General features: G+C 45.8%; 1 long non-coding RNA gene across 1 annotated transcript; it reads right to left on the bottom strand.

Moving 5' to 3' along the window:
• Nucleotides 1–586: 586 nt before the first annotated feature.
• Nucleotides 587–1163, bottom strand: LOC112943794. Its single transcript, XR_003248656.1, has 2 exons — nucleotides 1060–1163; nucleotides 587–766 (listed from the first exon to the last, which is right to left on the bottom strand). It is a non-coding gene; the product is annotated as an uncharacterized LOC112943794 (long non-coding RNA).
• Between the last annotated feature and the right edge of the window lie 7576 nt (nucleotides 1164–8739).

Below are 8739 nucleotides of genomic sequence, written 5' to 3' on the forward strand. Positions count from 1 at the left end.
CAGCTCTTTCTGGCCAAGGCACAGAAATGGTCTGCCCAGGCATATGCACTACAGTGATTTTCACCAAGGATCTCATTCGGCTACCACTGCACACTTTCACAATAAAAGTGAAGAGCTAGCTCAGATTATGCTCGCAAAGGTCTGATCTAATCCTATTTTATATTCCATTACTTTGCTAAAAGGAACCAGGAGGTAGGAGACATTTTGGTGTTCGGCCTGGAGCAATGCGTTATCATAAATTCTCCACACAGCACCAGAAATGTGTGATCCGCACTTTGAATAAATATTTAACACCTAAAATGGAGACTCCAGCTTTGATTAGGGATCACACTTGGGAATAAATTGTCACTACTTTTTAAATAGCTTCAGTTAAGCTGTAGCAGGTTATATAGAGCAGTTACATAAAGCTGTACACGAAGAATGGTTTCTGTCACCACACCAGGAGCACAGTATGAGTTATACAATACTTAGACTGATACACTCTATCCAAGGATATCCATATTCCTCATCCCGAAATTGCATAACAGACATTTATATCACAGGCATGAAAATTAATTTTCAGAGGAATATGTATTAATTTTATTCAAACACAGGATTAAACATTTTCAAAGAAGTTTTAAAGTCCAAATTCGAGTTGAATTGCCATAACTTTTCAGTGCTTGATCTTCTCTTCTTCTGAGAAGAATTATATCCAAGATGGTAATGTTTTTTCAAATGTTCTAATCAATCGTTTCTGGAGAATATCCCAATGTAACCACAGAGTTTGCTGTTTAAAAAGAATTGACCACTCATAATCAAGAGTAACACTGTGGTTAATGACTCTGACTCATTCCAAGGCAGTAAACACACACACACACACACATATACACACAAAAACACAATTAAAATAATTAGAGTTAAAATAATTAGTTGTAAAAATAAATTTTTAAAAAAGATGTTTTAGTTTCAATAACGTTTTATACAGCATTATAAAACCATGTAACTATTTTCAAACACCTGAAAAAGTCCTGTTAGGATCAATAATTCTTTCCTCTTTTAGACATCTTCTTGCATACTTACAAAACAAAAATGCCTTTCCTTCTCCAGAGCCTTCACGGTCTCAAAGTGAAGTAAAAGTAATGAGGGAAAAAGGTAATTTGTCTCCAGTACAAGAGACATTATTTTGCATTGGAGAACCAACCCAGCTGGTTTCTGCGCCTCCAGAACCTGGGAGACTCTCGGTGGTCTGCAGAGGGAAAAGAATCAGCTACAGCAGCACTAATTTACAGCAGTTACAGGAAGAGCCTCACTGCCTGCATAGGAACCAGTCCTGCAGGGCCATGGAGGAGAGAGCAAGAGAGAACCAAACAACCACCCAACGGAGGCAATCTAGAAGTGCAAAATGCATTTACCTGAAACCCTAAGTGAGGAGCAGGTAGGTCAAACACTTATCCAAAGAGGAGGCTAGGTCAGCCCCATTGCCAAGCCCTTTGCCCTCCTCATGGCAACACAGGTGCCTTGGACAACCTGCACTGCCTGATTTGCAGCTGTCAGCACCATTGGACAAGGGTGAGCATCTTCATTAGACATCCCTCCTCAGAGACAGGCTCCAGCAATCCTGGACCAAACCATGGAAAATCCAGCCCAGGAACGTTGCTGAGGTGGTCCAGGTGGCCCTAGAGACATGAGATGCACATCACCATAGGGACAGGAGCTAGATGTTCCAACTTTCTCCTAACTGCTCAGGACCTCAGCTTACATGCCCCCTAGGCACTGCTGATCTGGGCATGGCTTTCAGTCCTGCTGTGTTTTCTTTCCCCAGGACCAGGACGCTGCTATTTTCATTTGCAGTTCTATCTGCTTCCCTGCCCCAACGTCACTCCTCTTGGAAGGCTGCAGTTCAAAGTACTGACAAACAGCAAGTAAAGCAGCTTCCCTACCTTTCCTAATAAAGATTTTCACTGTCTTCCACGACTTTCCTAAGACGAAAAAAATATATAGTAGATAAGTAGTTCACTTCCCAAGGGACCAAGTGCATGTAGCTGCTTGGCCAAACCCTCTAATCACCCTCTGGAACTGATGGCACTTCAGAGACCACGCTAGATGACTTGCAATTGAATCCATATTTCACATGCTATGAGCACAGGTAATAACTGGAATTATCCAGGGTGATATCCTACCACTTCACTTAAACTATCATAAACCGTTATCCGATACTTTCATTCATTCAGAACAAGGAGGTAGGCCTGGATCCAGAAAGCTTTTTCAGCCCCTGCCACTCACTAAATCCAAGGGGATGCAGGTGCCAGCAGACTCCTGTGGCTCCAGCAGGACTCGCTTCCTCTGCTTTGCCCGTGCTCCAATCCATTTGCCGTTAGAACAGACCAAGGGATATGGAGAGCAGAACATTGAAAACCCACCAGCACCCCACAGAAACATGGTTGGCCCATTAAAGCTTTGTCAAGGACACTTATTCTATAACACATTTCACCTGTTGTGAGAGGAAGAATTGAATCCTCTTTGAGGTTTCTCACAGCCATCTCAGTCAAAGGTACCTCATTATTGAATGCACGTATCTGGCGTGCAGAGCCTGACGCTGCCCCGTGGTGGCACTTTGTGCAGCTCTCACACACGGCAGCAGAGCCACAGTGTCCCAGGGCTGACGGAGGCGCTGCCGGCCAGCCCCGCCACTCATTACGAGCAGGCTCTCATGCATGCACCACAATCCACTTCCATACAGCTCATTTGTAATGATGTGCACCTAAATCATTGTGCTCAACACTTCAGCAAATGTCCTTTCATGGGGACAGGACTTAAAAGGACAGAACTCTCTTCAAGAGCCCCTTCCAGCCACTACTGCCAAGGGCACGTTGCATTTGTTGGGAAGAAGCATTGGGACACTAGGAATCCCTGAAGCAATTCCCACTGAAGACAGTGTGACAGAATTGCACCTGCTCTGTCCGACGCCTGGACCCATCACCTACAGCCAGTGGTGGCCACAGAGGAAGATGGTGGAGGCAGCCATGAGGTGCTAGGCCAGAGGAACCTTCTCGTCTCCATGTTCATACGAGAGGGGCTTCCTGGGAGCCCCAACTGGCCATGTGGGTGGGTCCTCCAGGACAAGTTTCTGTGGGGCAACCCCCCATAGGGTGAGACAGACCCAGTAGGGAGCATGGGAGGTCAGGAAGTGGGGCTGAAACCCTGCAGACAGGCTGTCCTAACCTCACAGTGTGTGTGATGGCTACACACACCCCACTCACGTAAAGAGAGCTCCTGGCCCCAGAGGGCTGTAGAAGGAGCTGAGGATCTCCCTTCCCTTTGCTGAGGCTGAGGAAACCATCAGCTCAGGGTCTGAGGAAGGAAGATGACTTGGAGGTTTGTGCTGTGCTAAGAACATAAACCAAAAGCTAGTCAAAGACAGAGATCAACTGCTGCAGGAGGATGCTTGGGACAAAATGGGGAGCCCTTGGGAAAAGGAAGGTAGTGTCAAGAACAACATGAAGGTTTACCAGAAGAGAGCACTGTCAAGAGAAAACATGAGTTCCGTTTTGTGTGAAATGCTGACAAATACCTTGCCTAGCCTAAAAGAAACAAAAACGTTTCTTGATGATTTTTTGAAGGTTTACAGAAAACCTTTCAGTAAATGTCATATGGATTTTCTCCCCTCTTGCAGCTGCAGCAAGAGTCATGGGAAAGGAGATTATGCCCAAGAGCTGGAAAAGGCCAAGTTTTAGCATACATCCTCTCACTCTTGAGAGGATGAATCAGCCACATATCATAGCAGGTGACCACCAGTGGTGGTCAGGGTTGTCACTTCCCAGGGATGCTCCTCTTTCAGGCAGCCTCTTTGGCATGAGCTGCCATAGGGACCACAAGGATTCATCAGGATCTCGAGGGCTCCAGCAGAAGCAGCACAGAAATGATGCTAATGCCAGTTCAACTGATGGGAACACAATGGAGCATCGGGGAGCAGGCAGAAACTTTCTTTGGTGCCTGCTCAGATCCTTAATCCAGCTGAATGATCTTGCTAGAGCCAGTAAGAGATGCAGAAGACCGTAAAGGAGAACTGAAATCACCTGCTGTGGGTAAGCAGATTGGAAATATTGGACAGGGAGAAACTCCTCTGGTGTCGGTCACTTCAAGCACTTCAGCTCTGCACATTCCTGAAGACGTCACCACACGGGATCAGGACTCGGTGCTATGGAAGTGACTGAGGAAGTGGCCCCACGGGACGGTGTGTTTTGCAGCACAAGTGGAGCCCCAGCGAGGGCAGGACACGGGGGCACTGCCAGGATGCAGCAGCGTTGGCAGCCGGGCAGAGGCAGCTGTGGCAGAGCAGAGCTCCAGCACTGCAGACATTGACAGAGCTCGGCAGGGCGCAGCGCTCATCTGGAGGCAGGAGGAGAGAAATGAGAACAGGAATTAATTACAGAAAAACAGATAGAGCTGGTACCTGCTACAAATGAAAGAAAATTGAAAAACGGTCACAGCCTTCAACAGTAATAAAAAGAAAGTGGTTCAGTCTGTGGATGGGAGGCTAAAAGTGGATCCTGCAAAAGCACAAAAGGACCAAGGTCGCTGCTTGACTTTGTTATTTGCAGGAGAAAGGAGCCGTGTTGTGGGTAAAGCCCACATGGAGTTTCCAAAGAAACCCATGACCCTTATCAGACCTTCTCACTACAAAACCAAACAAAATTCAGATGTAGTAAATTGAAAATGCAGAACATCTCTGCCAGGGCACCCAAAATCCAGGAAGAACCCTGTGTGCCAGCTGTGGGAAGGCACTTCTTCACCACACCTTGCAAGGTGGATATGTAAAGAGGAGGCATCACACCATAGTCCTGATGGGCTCCAGCTGGTGTGAGTTGTTTCCAGCCAGAAACCCTCTCTGGTGAGGCCCGGAGAGCCTCTTCCTCCAAGGTGAGGAACCTGGGTGTATTGGATAGGTTATCAGAGACAGCAACTCTGCAAAGCAAAGTCTGTCTGACCTGAAGAGACACTGAGAGGAGACCAGTATCAGCTCCCTGGATCACAGGGAAGTGACAGCAGGGAAGAGCTTGTGCCTTTTATCCACTTTTATCCAGCAAAGGCAATAGATGGGGCAAACATAAGTTATAGGGAAAAAACAGGTGTTATACTTCATAACATGAAGTACATAATCGTATCAGAGAAATGCACAGTAAGACATCACAGGTGAACAGAATTGAGTTTTTCTTAGTCACCTGCTCTCATCTGTTTGAACTTAATGACCTCTCTTCCAAAGAGATTTTAGATAATGTACTTTGCACATGCACATACACATATCTATGCTGGGTAGGATGTGATTGACAGTGATTAATTAAAGTGCTATAACAGTTATCCATATGTTTGATTGATTGATAGATGAGACAGAGCTGTGGGTGCATGTATAACAGAACAGCAAGTAATCATACACATCTAGGGTCTCACTAATCCTAGTCAAGAAAGGCCTTGGCTGCTTGGCAGTGTCCTCAAGTTGTCTATGTTTGTCGCCAGGTTTTAATCACTGTTAAATCACACCATATGACTTGTGCTTTGGAGCACTTTGTCAACATCAAAAATAAATATTATTCCTACAAGGAATCCAGCTGGCCTCTAATTAGATTTCAGAAATATATCAATTAACGTGTTAATGTGCTGTCCAATGATGAAAGCCTCCATCTCATCAGCTTCTAGAAGATCAATATGACTGTATAATATGAGATATCAATCAATTTATTTTCCTGCCAAATGAATCAATATGGTTCTTTTAATGGTACCAATCATTAAGTAGCTGTTATCAGTCCAGAAGAAGACCCCAAACTAAAAGCAAACAAAACAAATTGTATTTATTCAGGTAGTATTTTCCAAGAGTTGCAAAAGTCCTTTGTCCCAGTACTTCTTACTGCAGAGAAAGGGCATTTCACCAACAAAGGCAAGACAATTAGTGCAGGTGACAATTAGTATAGGTGATCAGTGTCCCGAACGTCATGCTATGCATTAAATGGCAAAGCTGCCTTTTTTTTTTTTTTTTTTCCTGAGGAGCTATGTGTCTCTGTTATATTTCTCATAAGAAAGTGGCTAATCGCGTTCATTTCTTTGGAAGTCCCCATCTTTGGAATCCCCATCCCTCTCATGGCCATGTCAGTGGTGTCTGAAATCCCTTGAAGACAGACTTGCTGTATTAATGCCTTGTTTTTGAGGTTCATTTGGGCCTGTTTCATGATCCAGGAATAACATGAGCTTTGCCATGTGGCTCTGCATGACGTGTGTCTGCTGTGAAGCAGGGACACACTCGGCTGCAGGACAGCCTGGCTGGCAAAGCAAGAGCTCATTCAAGACACCACAAGAAACATGGGATTAGGAATAAAATGGTGGTTATTGCCACGCTGGAACATCTCTTGGAAATGGGAATGGAAAAAGGGAATGGAACATCTCTCGTATGAAGAGAGGCTGAGCGAGCTGGGCCTGTTTTCTCTGGAGAAGAGACGGCTCAGAGGGGATATGATTAATATGTATAAGTTCAGGAAGGGAGAATGCAGGGAGGAAGGGGACAGGCTGTTCTCACTGGTGGCCAGCGATAGGACGAGGGGTAATGGCCACAAGCTGAAGCACAAGAAGTTCCGTCTCCAGGTGAGGAGCAACTTCTTTACTGTTAGGGTGACAGAGCAGTGGAACAGGCTGCCCAGGGAGGTTGTGGAGTCTCCTACTCTGGAGGTCTTCAAAACCCGCCTGGATGCCACCCTGTGCCACATGCTGTAGGTGTGCCTGCTTGAGCAGGAAGGTTGGACTAGATGATCTGTAGAGGTCCCTTCCAACCTTAAATATTCTGAAATATTCTGAAATATTCTGAAATATTCTGAAATATTCTGAAATGCTTCCACACATTAAAGGAAAATCCAGGAAAAATCTCTGCCCTAAAAATGGTTTGCAAGTCACACAGCTGAAATGCTAAAGGCATAAAGTGCTACAAGAACCTCTAGGCTGTATCAGAGACTGTTATCGCCTGCAAGGAAGCACTTGTCAAACCAGAAATAGAGTTGAGACAACAGCAGATTTCTAGTAACACTGGTGAGAACACATTTGCATTACTGTTCGCAATAAATGATCATTAGTATAAAGTGTTGGAGTATACAGCGAGAAGCAGCAGCAAAGTTACTGGCAACACTACAACATATCACCAGGAGTCAGAGAGACTCAAAATACTCACAGCCCAACCATCACTTAAAGGGCAGTGTTTTACACCTTTTTCCCATCTCCGTTCTGATGCCTGTTGGGTCTGGTTTCCAGTTCCTTCATCTCCTGCAGTGGAGCCACCACTGATGCTGATGCTGATGTTTCACACTAAGATCTTCAGCAGACAGACCCACAGCTGTTCCAAACTGACACGGTTCCTTTGGGGCTATGTTGATGGCGACCAGCTACATTTGTGGAGAGAGAAGGCATGAAGCAGAAGCCCCTTGGTCCAGCTGACCAGGAGTAATGTCCTTGCAAAGAGCCCTTTCTCTGGAGCTGCTCTGCAGTGAGAGGCTGGATGCAATGTCCCCTTGGGCTGATAGTGCCAGTCCCACCTGCCCTGCACGTGTCTTCTGGTGTAGGACGAGCCCAGGGACAGCCTATCTGTGCCTGCATCTTCTGTTTGGCCAAGGCTCCCCCAAGCTTAATGAGCAATAACTGACACCAGCTCCAGCTCAGCATTCAGGATGGGTTTCTCACCTGTAAGCTCAGATTTTGCAGATGCAATACGAGTCCCTGGTCTCCTTCCAAGAACAAGTGGCATCCTTGTCTCTGCACCCACCAACTGCAATGATAAACCTGCCATTAGCATCAGGCAAAGAAGCAAAACAGACCTGGAGGGGGTTCAGGTCAGATCTCTACCTTGCACATGCTCCTGTCGCCTACAGTAGCTCCAGAGCAAAGTCGAATATTTTCAGATCATGATCAAATCTGCCTCACAGACAAATGAACTTCATTTCCTCTCCTGAATATAGGGCACCTTTGAATGCATTCTCATTTTCAGCATTACACTGAATTATAACCCTTTCCTGACTCCATGTAATTTGTTCTGCAGTTCAATTGCATATTTATCAAGTGCAAAATTCCTGGAAGAATGATAGGTACAGAAACTGCTCTCAAACAAAAAACCACAGGCTGGCAAAGTTAGCCAGTCACCTCTGCAGTTGCATTTTCACAGCTTATAATCAAAGTGTGCCAGAAGACAGCGGAGTACTTTTCCCTCCTTCAAAAATCATTTCCCTGGCAAATTTAGAAAGTGTTTTGGTAAGCCTACCAATCAAGGTAAGAGAAAAAATCAATGAACTCCCTGCTAATTTATGGATTTATTTTTGACAGAATTCTTGCAGATTCTTGCAAAGTTAGAATAAAATTTGAAGTGCTGCAGCAAACAGCCTGATTCGAGTCCACAAGAACAGAATCACAGGAGGGTGGAGGTTGGAAAGGGCCTCTAGAGATCAGCCAGTGCAACCCCCTGCTCCAGCAGGGACACCCAGAGCACGGGGCACAGGGTGGCAGCCAGGCGGCTTTGGAAGATCTCCAGAGAAGGAGACTCCACAACCTCCCTGGGCAGCCTCTTCCAGGGCTCTGGCACCCTCACAGTGAGGAAGTTCTTCCTCACATGCAGATGGAACTGCCTGGGTTTCAACTTATACCTATTGCCCCTTGTCCTGTCCCTGGCCACCACCGAGAAGAGTTTGGCCCCAGTCTCCCTACATTCTCCCCTCAGGTACTTGTACATATTGATCA

The sequence above is a fragment of the Nothoprocta perdicaria genome, unplaced genomic scaffold, assembly GCF_003342845.1.
Source record: "Nothoprocta perdicaria isolate Ctin4 unplaced genomic scaffold, notPer1 scaffold_155, whole genome shotgun sequence".
Taxonomy (NCBI): Eukaryota; Metazoa; Chordata; class Aves; order Tinamiformes; family Tinamidae; genus Nothoprocta; species Nothoprocta perdicaria.